This window comes from Symsagittifera roscoffensis, chromosome 1 (assembly GCF_963678635.1).
Source record: "Symsagittifera roscoffensis chromosome 1, txSymRosc1.1, whole genome shotgun sequence".
Lineage (NCBI taxonomy): Eukaryota > Metazoa > Xenacoelomorpha > Acoela > Convolutidae > Symsagittifera > Symsagittifera roscoffensis.
In genome coordinates this window covers 83162996-83179497 of record NC_087062.1, presented here as the reverse complement: position 1 = coordinate 83179497, position 16502 = coordinate 83162996, and positions in this window count along the sequence as shown.

Here is a 16502-nt window from a genome sequence, read left to right as displayed (position 1 = left end):
AAAGAAACAAAAAATTGCTTCACTTACTTCCTTTTTTTGAATGGCAATTGATTCTTTTTAAAAATTGACATCCGGCAAATTTTGTTTTCGGTCCTTCGCAGACGAGTTTTTCGCCCATTCGGTCCTTCGCGCATGAGAATAGCCCCCGGAAAGTTATAGTTTTCGGAAAGTTATTATTCGGAAAGTTATAGTATTCGGACCAAAAGCAACAACTGAGCTGACGCAGCAGTATCCAGTGAACAATGGCAAGAGGAGCTTCAGCTTAGAAAGCAAATAACTGAAGTCCAAAATCAAGAAGTGTTACCAAGTACCAAATGATATTCGCGATATCAATAACTTGACATAGGTAAAATCTTTAAAAAAATTGATGATCATATGTTAATTAGGAGGCACGACATCCCAACAGTTTGTGAGCGTTCCACTTTTTAAAATTTTTTTTACAAAAGCTCATATAGTTATTCTTTATCAACAAAAAAAAATGTCTTTCCTTAAATGAACAAAAAAATTGATCAGAGGGGGGTTAAATTTTGCAATGAGGCTTGAAAATAAATTAAAATGAACTAACATGTATCACCAGTAGCGGATTTAGGGGGGTGGGTGGGGGTGGGTTGACGCTTTTTTCTCTCCACTCAGGAATTCGACCCAAAGGGTCACCTCTCCCCCCTTGTACTATTTTGAAATATCTATATTTGGTGACAGAGGACCAGACCGTAAATTTTTTCTAAAAGAGCCTTTGGCGCCAGTCTATATTAAATTTGAGGGCAGAGAGCGCGCCGAAAAAACGCAATTTTTTTGTCTAAACTTTCCAAAAAGTGCCTAAAAACGCCTTCAAAAGCTCGATTCTACCGCTGAAATCAACATTGCTTTCGGTTTTGTTCTTCGAAATTTTGAGACTGGTGAATATCGATATTTCTACGCCCATGAAAACAATACTTTATTTGAAAAAACCCATTTGCTCTGTACTAAAGCAGACTTGATATCAATCTAAGGAAAAGTAGAAAAATTTGCTATTGTGGAACAATGTACCCATGAGCGACAAAACACAAAGTGGCGATTCAAGTTGATCACAAATGTGACAATTTTCGCTGCTTTGCTGGAAACCATCCCAATGGGATGTCCGGACTCTGTCATGCCTGAAGCTTTACTACGAGATACCCAAGTGAACTGTGTTTTATCTAACAAAGACAAGGAACCTTACAAAGATCATTTGTGTCTTTTCCGCGCATTGGCAATGTACATGAACGGACACAAGGATCTCGACTCTCACACATCCAGATACTTTATAGAGTTTATATCAAAATCTGGTTATGTTCCTGTAGAAGACTTACCTGTTGTCGAGGAAATTGTGCAAAGAAACATCTTTATATACAATTTCGATATCCAAGAAAGAGAATATGTAGGAGAACCAGCTCGACGAAGTATCGGAAGATTTGATAAAACTGTTAAGCTACTGAGATTTAACAATCAAATCATTCATACAAATGATTTACATATTTTCTTCAAGTGCTTTCGATGCCCTAGCTGTGACACCTTTTTCTACAAATCAGACCACTTCAATCAGCATCTCCTGAGATGCAAGGACCGAGTGAGAAATATTAACCAAAGAACGTGTATGAGCTCCGCGAAACCTTGTTTGAAAAACTACAAGGATTCAATGTTCCAGTTTCTGAACTTAACAGATTTTTTAATAATCTAGCAGTTTTCGATTTTGAGTCTATTTGTGTTCCTACAGAGGATTTAAACGAAACACAAACTACAACCTGGGTTGGTAAACATGTTCCATTTTCAGTCTCTATATCATCGAATCTGATTGATGAACCCATCTTTTTGTACAACAAGGATCCACAGAACTTCATAATTGATTTTGTAAGCAACCTCGAACTGTTGGCTAGAGAAAAAATTAAGCTGGAGGTGAGCAAAAATCAAGATATTGAAGTAGCTATCAATGAAAGAATGAAAAATATCTTTGATCAGCTAAACGAACGTGATAAAAACTAATCGAATAACAAATTTGAGTACGAAGACGAATGCATTGAAGATTCGGAAGAAGCAGATATGTCAACACAATTCTTACAAATTCAGAAAAATCAGCTCATCGATTTGAAACAGCATCTGGAGAGATATGTAAAAACTTTACCTGTTTTTGGATTTAATAGTGGTAGATACAGTTTGAATTTGATCAAGTCCTACCTAATCCCTTATTTGATTCGCGATAAAAAACAAGAAACATCCGTCATCAAAAAAGCAAATGACTTTCTATCTTTCAAGTTTCAAATTTGGAGATGTACAATTTCTCGACATAATGAAGTTTCTGGGAGGAGCAACTACTCTGGACTCCTTTCTCAAAGCCTATAAAATTAGCGAAACGGAAGGATTGTTTCCCTATGAGTGGTTTGATAACCCAGACAAACTTGATTTTCCCGAATTGCCGCCGTATGAAACTTTTTTCAGTAAACTTAGAACAACAATCCTCTAGACAAAGACTTCCTTGATTATGTGAACCTGAGAAAGAGTGGGCTTGACGAACAACAGGCACTTGAAAAGCTTCAAATAAAGACTGCTACTCCATTTGGATTGGATAATTACAATTACTTACAGACTTGGAATAAAAACGGAAATGACAGTGTTCAAAGGCTTTTTGAAGTAGTACAACAACAAGGATGCAGTTCCAACCCTGGAGGCAAAGCTAAAATTGATTCAGTTTTATCATAACATGGGGATAGATATGTTGAAACTTGGATGCACACTTCCAAATCTAGCAAGCATATGTCTACACAAATTACAAGTTTTATCCATTTTGCGAAAGTGATTAAGATTTGTATGAAAAAACTATAGAAGACATGACTGGTGGACCTTCCATTGTTTTCACTCGAAAAGCTGTAGTTGATGAAACATTCATCAGAAACTCATCAAATGTTTGTAAATCGATCGTTGGAATTGATGCAAGCCAGCTTTACCCTTTCTCAATGTGTCAAGATTTGAAAACAGGACTGTACACGAGATGAGAGTTTGACACTGATATGCAGAAACTCAAGACTAGACGTAATCGAACTCGCAACTTTAAGAATATGGTCATGTCTTACTATCGGGAAACAAGACCAGATTGAAAAATTGAGAGCTTTTTTACATCTGGAAAACAGAAAAAAATCGAATGTTATAATTATGATGGTTACTGCGATCACTGTAAAACAGTATTCGAAGCAAGGTGATGCTACTACCACTTCTGTTCCATTCAAGAAGCTCGTCCCTCGTTAACAGATCAAGATAATGATCGAGATAATAGGAAGAGAGAGATGGATGATATGCGACGAGAATACATTAAAGAGAAAGGATACAAAGTTGAAGAAACGTGGGAGTGTGAGTGGTGGGAAAGTTTCAAAACCGATGACAAGATCAAAAAACACGTCAGAACCGACTTTCTCTACAAAAGACCACTTTCTACAGGCTCTATTTTAGCAAAAATAAAAGATGGATCTCTTTTTGGATATGTTCAGTGCGATTTAGTTGTTCCAGATGAGATAAAATCAAAAAATTTGCCAACTTTCCTCCAATTTTCAAAAATACTGAGGTTGGAAAAAACGATATTGGAGACTACATGAAGAATTATGCAATCGAGAATGAAATGTTAAAACATCCTCAGAGAATGCTTATAGCTAGTTTCAAGCTAGAAAATGGAACAGTTATAACTCCTCTGTTCGAATTTTTTTTGGAACTTGGCTTGCAGTGCACCAAAATTTACCGTTTTGTTCAATATTCTCTCATTTCCTTAATTTTGTTCAATCAGTGATTGATGCGAGAAGAGAAGAAGATGAAAACCCTTTGTCAGGAGTTGTAGCAGAAACTACGAAGCTTTTAGGCAATTCCTCGTATGGATATCAGATCACCGATAGATCCAGGCATACAATTACGAAGTATCCGAACGATGAAAAAACGCATAAAGCAATCAATGAGCCATTGTTCAAAAGACTAAATAGAGTTGAAAATGACTTGTATGAGGTGAAGTTGTTGAAATCAACCATTAAACACAGAGAACCCATCATCGTTGGGTTTTTCATACTGCAGTACGCGAAACTGAGAATGTTGGAACTCTACCATAATTTCTTTGACAAGTTCTGTGATGTAAACGAATTTGAAGAGCTGGAGATGGATACAGACTCAATTTATTTGGCACTTGCTGAAGAAAACTTATACGACTGTATCCAACCAGAAAAAAGAGACCTTTGAGAAAAAATGAGAGAAAATGACTACAGAGACTCTTTCAAAGCAGATGCAAAATCTAATTTCTTCCCTCGAACGTGTTGCAGTGTCCATAGAAAATATAATAAGCGGGAGTCGGGGCTTTTCAAAGAAGAGTTTAGTTGCACAGAATTGCTATGTTTGTGTAGCAAAACCTATTGCTGCTATGATAACAAGTCAGACAAGTTCAAATTCAGCAGTAAAGGTTTGAACAAACGAGTTCTAGGTTTGAACAAACGAGTTGTTTCATGGTAGCTGCTTTGTTTTCGTCTTAAAGAGGTCGAGCTTTTTTATTGGCTTAGTTGTTGCTCGTTACTGTTTTTGAAAATCATACGAGCTGAATGTACAAAGTATTTGTAGAGGTTTTTTAAATCAATTTTTTGAAGAAAAAATCTAAATATAATAAATTTTGGGCTGCTGTTTTTTATGCAAATTTATCGGTTACATAGCAGTATTTAGACAACCGCGTATTCAGACTCGTCATTAAGCAGGCAAATACTGTATTAACCAATCAGAATTGAGACAACGAAGAAATGAATAATTAATAATTATTTGTTTCGTAAATTTGCTTTCCTTTCTCGATTCTGATTGGTTAATCTGGTATTTGTCTGCTTACTGATGAGTATGAATACGCGGTTGTCTAAAAACAGACCGCACTCCATGCTTATCGTTGTATCTCAAACGTCGCTTTTCCTCTGTGTAATTTTTAGAAAGTAAATTCGAAATATTCGAAGAGCTGATTGATCAAATCGTGAGAACAAGCTAATTAATAAGTTTAAATCCAGTGTGTGCACCAGGAGGAATCTGAGAATGTCCTCATTATTTGATAACTGCCTTCTTTATCGTGATACACAGGCGTGACCTTTTTTGCCGACCTTTTTTTTCTTTAGGTCGACCAAATTGATTTTCTGAGCTCTCCCAAATCACTATAAAGACCCTAATTTGACCAAATTTTCTGCCCCGCAAGCAAATTTTTGTAAAAATGCCACAAAAGGCGTTTTTAGGCACTTTTTGGAAAATTTAGACAAAAAAATTGCGTTTTTTCGGCGCGCGCTCCGACCTCAAATTTAATATAGACTGGCGCCCAAGGCTCTTTTAGAAAAAATTTACGGTCTGGTCCTCTGTCACCAAATATAGATATCTCAAAATAGTACAAAGGGGGAAAAGAGACCCTTTGGGTGGGCAGGGGGTCGAATTCCTGAGTGGAGAGAAAAAAGCGTCAACCCACCCCCACCCACCCCCCTAAATCCGCTACTGGTGATACATGTTTATTCATTTTAATTTATTTTCAAGCCTCATTGCAAAATTTAACCCCCCTCGGATCATTTTTTCTGTTCATTTAAGTTAAGACAGCTTTTTTTGTTGATAAAAAATAACTATATGAGCTTTTGTAAAAAAAATTTAAAAAGTGGAACGTTCACAAACTGTTCGGATGTCGTGCCTCCTAAATAACATATGATCATCAATTTTTTTAAAGATTTTACCTAAGTCAAGTTATTGATATCGCGAATATCATCTGGTACTTGGTAACATTTCTTGATTTTGGACTTCAGTTAATGCTTTCTAAGCTGAAGCTCCTCTTGCCATTGTTCACTGGATACTGCTGCGTCAGCTCAGTTGTTGCTTTTGGTCCGAAAGCCTCCACTCTGCTGCACAGGCGTTACGGAGGCTCGAGCCACATTATATGATTAGAAGTAGTTACCGTGAAGTGAACGCTTTCAAGAAAATTGAACGAACAGGCTAGGGCCTTGCGAGTTACAGGGTTAGTTTTCGTCTTCGTAAAAATAAATTGAGTTACTGTGGGATTTTCAAATATTTTGGCCAATAAAACATTCATGTAAAGATGCTTGCTGATAGAAGTGGTAATGAGTGGCCTTTGTGGAGCGTCGCAGCATATAATTTGAATTTGAATGCGATTCAATGTTTTCATGCTATCCCTTCAATATGTTTTTAAAAATATGATTAATCAATCAACTAAATGGGTATGATACTCAGCGTTATAGGGTGAAATTGCTTCTTGCTGAGTCTATAAAGAGTTACTATCTTCAATTGATTTAAGTTTTTTTTTGCTGTAGAAGTCTTCCACGAAAAAATACATTTTTTAGGAGGCTTGTGTTACTGTTCAAATCTACATTCTACCTAACTGATACTTACTTGAAAAATTAAAAGTTCCCCATGTAGAAATAATATAATGTCAATGTATTGCTACGGGGGCTGTTCTCATGCGCGAAGGACCAACTGGGCGAAAAAACTCGTGGACGAAAGACCGAAAACAAAATTAGCCGAAAGTCAATTTTCAAAAATAATCAATTGCCATTCAATAAAAAGGAATTAACTGAAGCAATATTTTGCTTCTTTCATAACGAAACCCTTGAAATATAAAATTTGTTCCAATTCGGCGGCGGTCAGTGACATTTTGAAAATTTTGCATATTTCTGCCGTTTTATATTCGGCCAATATCAATATTCAGTCCCTGGAAATGTTTACTTTCTTTCCGAATTTTAGATTACTGAAATCTGATTGGCTGGTTTTTATTTTCGCGCATTCGGTTCTTCGCGTATGAGGGATTTTACCTAACTTTCCGAATACTAATAATAACTTTCCGAATATGAATGATAGGCCTAAGAAATTGCGTTCCTCAGTTCGCTTCGTTCAGTTAATATTTGAAACGTTGCAATAGGTGGAATCCCTCATACGCGAAAGACCGAATGCGCGAAAATAAAAACCAGCCAATCAGATTTCAGTAATCTAAAATTTGGAAAGAATGTAAACATTTCCAGGGACTGAATATTGATATTGGTCGAATATAAAAACGGCAGAAATATGCAAAATTTTCAAAATGTCACTGACCGCTACCGAATTGGAACAAATTTTATGTTTCAAGGGTTTCGTTATGAAAGAAACAATAAATTGCTTCATTTAATTCCTTTTTATTGAATGGCAATTGATTTTTTTTAAAAATTGACTTTCGGCTAATTTTGTTTTCGGTCTTTCGCACACGAGTTTTTCGACCATTCGGTCCCTCGCGCATGAGAATAGCCCCCGGAAAGTTATAGTATTCGGAAAGTTATTGTTAGTATTCGGAATGTTATTATTAGTATTCGGAAAGTTATAGTGTTCGGAAAGTTATTATTAGTATTCGGAAAGTTATTGTTAGTATTCGGAAAGTTATAGTATTCGGAAAACTGTTGTTGTATAGTATTCGGAAAGTTTTTTTTGGCTTGATATCATAATACGCCGAGAAGACGCGAATACAAAAAGTCAGTTCCCCCAAAAAGTCAGTTTGATGTGTTTGCGCTTGCGATTAGCAAGCGTTAAAACATGTTTTTACGCTTGCGATCAAATTTTGATTTCGGTTTTCAATTAAATTTTTACCAAAAAGTTTGTTTGATGTTTCTTAATTAACTGCGCGGCATTGAATGATCGATGACATCAAAAAATATACACACAGGCTAAAAAAACCGATGAACTAATTGAAAGAAAAATCTTCTTTGAACCTCGTTCTAAATATATCGAAAGTGGTGGAACCCAGTAATTTTGGAGGAATAGAATTCGAATTAGACTTCAATGTTTTTCAACTTTCTACCTAAAAATTGAATCTATTTTGAAATCAGTTTTTAGAACCGAATGTCAAAATTGACTTTCAATTTCAATTTTTGATTTAGAAAGCCTCGTTAAAAGCCCGCGTCTGCTCATAAGATTGCAATAAATTTCACTGTTTGTAATAAAAGTTTTCAGAATATATTACGTTCAGCGAAATAATTCAAGTATCAGAGTTGTGAAGCACGTGCTTACTTTTTTTTTCATTCCAACCTTTTCATATATCAAAAAATTTCTTTGTTTTCAGCAATATTTTCCGCACTTGTCTGAAAAAAAATCTTTTCTGATTTTCCTGTAAAGAGCCAGAATTTAGTTTGTTTTTTGAAAAAGGTCAAGTTTTCTACTTTCAGTTTTTAAAGTTTTAGAAGGTGGTATTTTATGTTGATTATAAATCTAAATCAGACCTATTAATTAAAATGTGATGAGTCTTCCAAGCTAATTTGTTTGAAGTTTCATAATTAAAAGTTCATAAGCAACCGGGTTCAGAAATTTGTTGCGCTTACTCATTTTTGTACGATTCTTTTATGTTTCTCTGATAACTTTTGATGAGTTCTGATTTTTCTTTTCTCGAATTTTTTATTCGTTTGGGACAGAATTTTAATCAAAAAGTAGTAAAGTTACATTAAATGTGCATTGAATGCAATAATTAACTCGTCTGAAAATTTTAATGAGGGTATGAATGGTTTCGGAGATAGGCGAAGTTTCATAAACATAACTGAACTATAAATATAGTCATATTTTTCAAATTGAAGGTTTTGATTTGGTGGCTTTTTTCAGAAAAATGTGTTTTTTGTGGTTTTACTCATCTTCCCTATTAGTTTTAGAATTATGCAATTTTTTTTATGTTGGTTAACTAATAAGTGACAAGAGGAACCACCGAATAATTGTTTATGAGATGTAGCAATTTATGAGAAAATTTGTATAATCCCATATAAACCGTCATGTATAATTCCATATTAATCTTCATGTAAAACTTTGAAAAAAGACTATTTATGTAAGCTTTTGGCTGTTTTAAAATTAATTTTTGAGATTTTGAGTTTGAGTCGTCAGGTTATAGGTATTTAAAATTTAGCTACATTTAAAAAATTTTTCTCTTACTGCGTTTATTGGCTCTCATCGGTACTTAGCTCTCTGCATGGGTTGCTGCCTTGCGTTTTGTCATGTATACATTTAAATGTAAATCAATTTTGGTTCGAAAACACAAGGCCAATTAATCTGTTGAAATCTAATAGTATTTTTCTCCTTGCTATTTTTTCATGACTTTGATAGTCAAATACAATGCAGAAAATTCTGCACTAGGCTGCTAGTAATCTCAATTTAGGACGCTCAGAACTAGACTATGTACCTTTGTTTATTCAACTCATTCATGGGTCAGTTTTATAACCTCTGTCTGTTTGAATATATGGTTTTCACTTTTTGTTCCGACCCTTGAAAGTGGAGAGGATCTTTGTCTCTGGATGTATTTTTTACTTCACAAATTCAGGTACCAAAAAAATTCCTCACAATAGATTGAATAATTCTTTTTCTATAAAATCTTTTACAATAGTGGTTTGGCCGTTTTTGAAAAATTAAAAAAATTTATGCGCAGAAAAAAATACTGGCTTAAATTTCACTTTTTGTTCCGACCCTTGAAAGTGGAGAGGATCTTTGTCTCTGGATGTATTTTTTACTTCACAAATTCAGGTACCAAAAAAATTCCTCACAATAGATTGAATAATTCTTTTTCTATAAAATCTTTTACAATAGTGGTTTGGCCGTTTTTGAAAAATTAAAAAAATTTATGCGCAGAAAAAAATACTGGCTTAAATTTGAAGTTGAATATGAATTGATCAAATTGAATTTTTTTTGCTTCATAGCCTAATTTCGAGAAAATGCAGCGTGCACATATGTGCTATAATAACCTTCAATTTTGTTCGTGAGCGTCATTTTTTCCGATTCCACGCCAAGACTTTTTTAAAACTTCATTGACAGAAAAAGTCGGTAAAAATTCAAAAATATCTTATGAAAGTTTCGATACCCGGGTTGACCGAAACTTCTTATCATACAATTTTCATATATGAGAAACTGTTTGTCATACAACTTCATACAAATCCATAAGTACAGAGTATTGTATGAAATCTCTATAATAAGCTTTTTTCCATATATTAAAATTGTATGATAGGTGTTTATCCATAAACCAAAAAGTTTTTTTTTTAATTCAATTTGTAAAAAATTGTGAGTTGTTTTCGTAACCGAACACAAGTGCGAAAGACCTTGGCTTACTCAAAGCACCAGAGATTGGTTGGTCTTGCCTTTACATTGCATGGAAAACGACCTGAATTGTTTTATAGCTGTCTTTCACAAATGGTATAAAAAAGTAACAATTACTATTTAAAAAATTTGAATTTCTGATATATCAGACATTGATCAAGGCATACATAAACACGCCATACAAAATAAATAGGAATTTTCAGTGTTTTTGAAGAAAATATATATCAAATGAAAAGGAAAAAACCAACATTATCATTTCCAGGACTACCTTATGCACACAGACACTTTTTTTTTCAACCGAATTTTGTACGAAAACGAACATTTCCCAAAAAAAATTTTTTTTGTGTGCATAAGGTAGTCCTGGAAATGATAATGTTGGTTTTTTCCTTTTCATTTGATATATATATTTTTTCAAAAACACTGAAAATTCCTATTTATTTTGTATGGCGTGTTTATGTATGCCTTGATCAATGTCTGATATATCAGAAATTCAAATTTTTTAAATAGTAATTGTTACTTTTTTATACCATTTGTGAAAGACAGCTATAAAACAATTCAGGTCGTTTTCCATGCAATGTAAAGGCAAGACCAACCAATCTCTGTTGAAAAAAAAAGTGTCTGTGTATTCATGAAAAAAATGCCAGTCATACAATTTGTATTTATTGAAATTGTATGCGAAGCCTTTTTTTTCAAAAAAGCAAAAACCTCGGTTTTTTTAATCAAAAGACAGTCTTATAAGACTCAAACAGCCGCAGATTTTAGTTCATATCCCTTTTCAACTATGTTTCGAAAATTATATGCCAAGCATTTTTCCACACACTTGATGTATGGAGTTGTATGATACGTATTTTCGGTGCTTGGAGGTCAACCCGGGTAGTAGATTTCTTTGAAAATCCTTTTGCTAGTTTTGTGAAGTGATTCGTTTTTTGGAGCAACTGTATTGGAGCATTCAAAAATTGTTAAGGTTCTAGTTTTCGAGTAGTTCCTATTGTCACACCATGCACCAAAAAGGCGCAAACTTTTGAATTTTGGAAGTCTTTTTAATGATGTGATCGGAATTTTCGGTGCTACTTGCGCAGCAACTGCGCACTATTAGTCTGCATAAAGATTGATCTGTTAGAAAACGGTTCCCGATTGAAACATTTGGACGCTTTTTCAAACTGTAGTGAGGTTTAAGGCGGCTTTGTTGAGCACGCTCTTGAAGCTTTTTTTAAGTCTCGTTGTTGTTCGACGCCAATAGATTCTTGGCGTACCTTCTGAAATTTGTTTGCGGCCAGAAGTCCACAAAAACTCGGTGAGTCTATTTGAGAATTTCTCGGGCTAAAATACGAAAAGTGATTTGAGTTTTTCTTGATTATCAACGCCTCGATAAGTTCAAATTAGCTGTCATATCCTGCAATTTTTATAGAAATGAAAATCAGAAATAAGTTTTGAAAACCAGAAGTTTCAGTTTCGGAAAAGCAACCTGACGTTGCCAAAACCGCTAGAAACTTAGTATCAGAATTGAGCCCCAATTTTATTTCTGCTGACTAAACTAGTCGAAATGTGCTTTAAAGTGTTCTTTAATGTGCTTTACTCGAGGTTCAAAAACCGCAGCTTTTAACCCTTGCTCGTGTAGTTTTTAGCAGAGGTTGTCGGCATAATGATTCAAGGGTTAATAGCTAAGTTTTTTTTGATGCTTTATTGAATGAAGTGTCAGCCAAAGTCTACCTAGATCTACCGGGTGCAGCTGAAAATTGGCGTTAGAAAATCAAAACATTAGACGTGCCATGAAAAAATGAAATCTCAATGGGATCTTGTTAACTATTTCCCCCTATTGCAATAGGGGAAATAATTAACAAGGTACAAAATTCGTACATGACTTGTTTAATTGTTCAGTTCTTTCTTTACAGGGTTGATATTCTTTACAAGGTACAATAAGGGAGAAATAGTTAACAAGATCCTCTCAATGATTTTCTCCTATGGAGAGTAAATCGACTAGACACAACAATAATTGGACCTCGTTCTAATTATATCAAAAGAAAAGTGGTGGAACCCAGTAATTTTGGAGGAATAGAATTTGTATTAGAACTTAATGTTTTTCAACTTTCTACCTAAAAATTGAATCTTTTTTAAAATCAGTTTTTATAATCGAATATCAAAATTGACGGTCAATTTCAGTTTTTGAGATAGAAATCCGCGTTAAAAGCCGACGTCTGAGTTGTGAAGCGCGTGCTGACTTGTTTTTCATTCCAATAATTTCATTTCAAAAAATTAGTTGTTTTTTTTTGCTATTGTTTTCACACTTTTCTTAAGAAACAAAAAGTCATTTTCTTCTTTAAAGAGCGAGAATTCAGTTTTTTTTTGAAAAAGGTCAAGTTTTCTACTTTCAGTTTTTTTGAAGTTTTAGAAGATGGTATTTTATGTTGATTCAAAATCTAAATCAGACCTATCAATTAAAAATGTGATGAGTCTTCCAAGCTAATTTGTTTGAAGCTTCAAAATCAACTTTATCTTAAGCAACCTGTTTTAGAAATATGTTTCTCTGATAACTTTTGATGAGTTCTGTTTTTTTTGTCTGGAGTTTTTCATTCCTTTGGAACAGAATTTTAATCAAAAAGTAGTAAAGTTACATTAAATGTACATTGAATGCAATAATCAACTCGTCTGAAAATTTTAATGATGGTTCGAATGGTTTCGGAGATAAGACGAAGTTTCATAAACATAACTGAACTATACATCTGGTCATGTTTTTCAAATTGAAGGTTTTGATTTGGTTGCTTTTTTCAAAAAAAATGTGCTTTTTTGCCGTATTACCCATCTTGGATCTTGTTATATATTTTCTCCTCCTATTTCGATTTTCAGAAATTCAACTTTGTCTACCAAACTTCCAATAGCTTGAAACACTTTTCAGAAAATATTGAATTGAAACGCGCGAAAATAAAAACTCAATAATTGTTTGAAATTTTTGAGATGCAAATTTTATACAGAAATGGTTGTCAAAAGTAATACAGGGGGAATAGTTAACAAGGTCCAAAAGGAAGGGGAATAGTTAACAAGATCCCTCATCTTGCCTAGTAATTTTGGAATTATGCAATTTTTTCTTATTGTTTTGAAAAGAGTCAAAAAAAGTTTGAACTTGATCTTTTTTAGCGGTCGATATTTTTGGTTAACTAATAAGTGACATTAGGAGCAACCAAATAACTGCTTATGAGATTTGTGCATTTTATGAGAAAAGATTGTATAATCCCATATGAACGGTCATCAATAAATCCATATAAATCGTCATGTAAAACTCTGAAAAAAGACTATTAATGTAAGGGAGAAATAGTTAACAAGATCCTCTCAATGATTTTATCCTATGGAGAGTAAATCGACTAGACACAACAATAATTGGACCTCGTTCTAATTATATCAAAAGAAAAGTGGTGGAACCCAGTAATTTTGGAGGAATAGAATTTGTATTAGAACTTAATGTTTTTCAACTTTCTACCTAAAAATTGAATCTTTTTTAAAATCAGTTTTTATAATCGAATATCAAAATTGACGGTCAATTTCAGTTTTTGAGATAGAAATCCGCGTTAAAAGCCGACGTCTGCTTTCAATTTTCACTGTTTGTTCCGTAAAATTTCAGAATATATTACGTTCAGCAAAATAATTTAAGTATCGGAGTTGTGAAGCGCGTGCTGACTTGTTTTTCATTCCAATAATTTCATTTCAAAAAATTAGTTGTTTTTTTTGCTATTGTTTTCACACTTTTCTTAAGAAACAAAAAGTCATTTTCTTCTTTAAAGAGCGAGAATTCAGTTTTTTTTTTGAAAAAGGTCAAGTTTTCTACTTTCAGTTTTTTTGAAGTTTTAGAAGATGGTATTTTATGTTGATTCAAAATCTAAATCAGACCTATCAATTAAAAATGTGATGAGTCTTCCAAGCTAATTTGTTTGAAGCTTCAAAATCAACTTTATCTTAAGCAACCTGTTTTAGAAATATGTTTCTCTGATAACTTTTGATGAGTTCTGTTTTTTTTTGTCTGGAGTTTTTCATTCCTTTGGAACAGAATTTTAATCAAAAAGTAGTAAAGTTACATTAAATGTACATTGAATGCAATAATCAACTCGTCTGAAAATTTTAATGATGGTTCGAATGGTTTCGAAGATAAGACGAAGTTTCATAAACATAACTGAACTATACATCTGGTCATGTTTTTCAAATTGAAGGTTTTGATTTGGTTGCTTTTTTCAAAAAAAATGTGCTTTTTTGCCGTATTACCCATCTTTGATCTTGTTATATATTTTCTCCTCCTATTTCGATTTTCAGAAATTCAACTTTGTCTACCAAACTTCCAATAGCTTGAAACACTTTTCAGAAAATATTGAATTGAAACGCGCGAAAATAAAAACTCAATAATTGTTTGAAATTTTTGAGATGCAAATTTTATACAGAAATGGTTGTCAAAAGTAATACAGGGGGAATAGTTAACAAGGTCCAAAAGGAAGGGGAATAGTTAACAAGATCCCTCATCTTGCCTAGTAATTTTGGAATTATGCAATTTTTTTATTGTTTTGAAAAGAGTCAAAAAAAGTTTGAACTTGATCTTTTTTAGCGGTCGATATTTTTGGTTAACTAATAAGTGACATTAGGAGCAACCAAATAACTGCTTATGAGATTTGTGCATTTTATGAGAAAAGATTGTATAATCCCATATGAACGGTCATCAATAAATCCATATAAATCGTCATGTAAAACTCTGAAAAAAGACTATTAATGTAAGTTTTTGGCTATTTTAGTTTATCAGACATTGATTAAGGTATGAATAAACACGCCATTACAAAGAATATGGAATTTCCAGTGTTTTTTAAAAAAAAATGAAGTGATAAGGGAAAAAACCCAACATTATCATTTCCAGCTCACGAAAAAAAATAAAATTTGCATGCAAAATTTTTTTATGGGAAATGCTTGTTTGCGTACAAAGTTCGATTTGCGGTTGAAAAAAAAAACAAAAAAAATTCTTTGGGCAATTTCAAAACCTCTTAGAAAGTTTTTGTTTCGCCAACAAAAAAATGCCAGTCATACAATTTCCATATATGGAAATTGTATGATAAGCATTTTTTTCAAAAAGCAAAAACCTCGGTTTTTTTAATCACCAGACTGTCATATAAGACTCAAACAGCCGCAGATTTTAGTTCATATCTCTTTTCAACTATGTTTCGAAAACATATGAAAATTATATGCCAAGCATTTTTCCACGCACTTGATGTATGGAGTTGTATGGTACGCATTTTCGGTGCATGGAGGTCAACCCGGGTAGTTAATTGTTTTGAAATTTCTTTTGTTATTTTTGTTAAGTAATTCATTTTTCGAAGCAAATGTATTCAAGCATTCCAAAATTGTTAATGTTCTAGTTTTCGTGTAGTTCCTATCGTCACACCATGCACCAAAACGGCACAAACTTTTGAATTTTGGAAGTCTTTTTAATGATGTGATCGGAATTTTTGGTGCTACTTGCGCAGCAACTGCCCACTTTTATTCTGCATAAAGATTGATCTGTTAGAAAACGGTTCCCGATTGAAGCATATGGACGATTTTTCAAAATCTAGAGAGGTTTAAGGCGGCTTTGTTGAGCACGCTCTTGAAGCTTTTTTTAAGTCTCGTTGTTGTTCGACGCCAGTAGAATCTTGGCGTACCTTCTGAAATTTGTTTGCGGCCAGAAGTCCACAAAAACTCGGTGAATCTATTTGAGAATTTCTCGGGCTAAAATACGAAAAGTGATTTGAGTTTTTCTTGATTATCAACGCCTTGATAAGTTCAAATTAGCTGTCATATCCTGCAATTTTTATAGAAATGAAAATCAGAAATAAGTTTTGAAAACCAGAAGTTTCATTTTCGAAAAAGCAAACTAACGTTGCCAAAACCGAATGAAATTTAGTATCAGAATTGAGCCCCAATTTTATTTCTGCTGACTAAACTAGTCGAAATGTGCTTTAAAGTATAACCCGAAAAATGATCAAAAAATGCTATTTACTCGAGGTTTAAAAGCCGCAGTTTTCTACCCTTGCTCGTGTAGTTTTTAGCAGAGGTTGTCGGCATAAAGATTTAAGGGTTAATAGCTAAGTTTTTCTTTTGGTGCTTTATCGAATGAAGTGTCGGCCGAAATCTTACTAGACCTACCGGGTGCGGCTGAGAATTGGCGTTAGAAAATCAAAACATTAAAAATGCCATTAAACATGCCATAGATTGCATCTATGCTATCAGTCTCAAATTTATCTCTTGTGTCGTTCAGAAATCTCATTGATTTTATCCTATGGAGAGTAAGTCGACTAGACAAAGCAGTTGTTTTCTCCGTGCTACAAATCTGATTTTGTTTGTTCGGATAATTTAATTGAATTTTGAATGCAATTGCCACATGTATAACAATTCTAGTCAAAACGACAATAGGC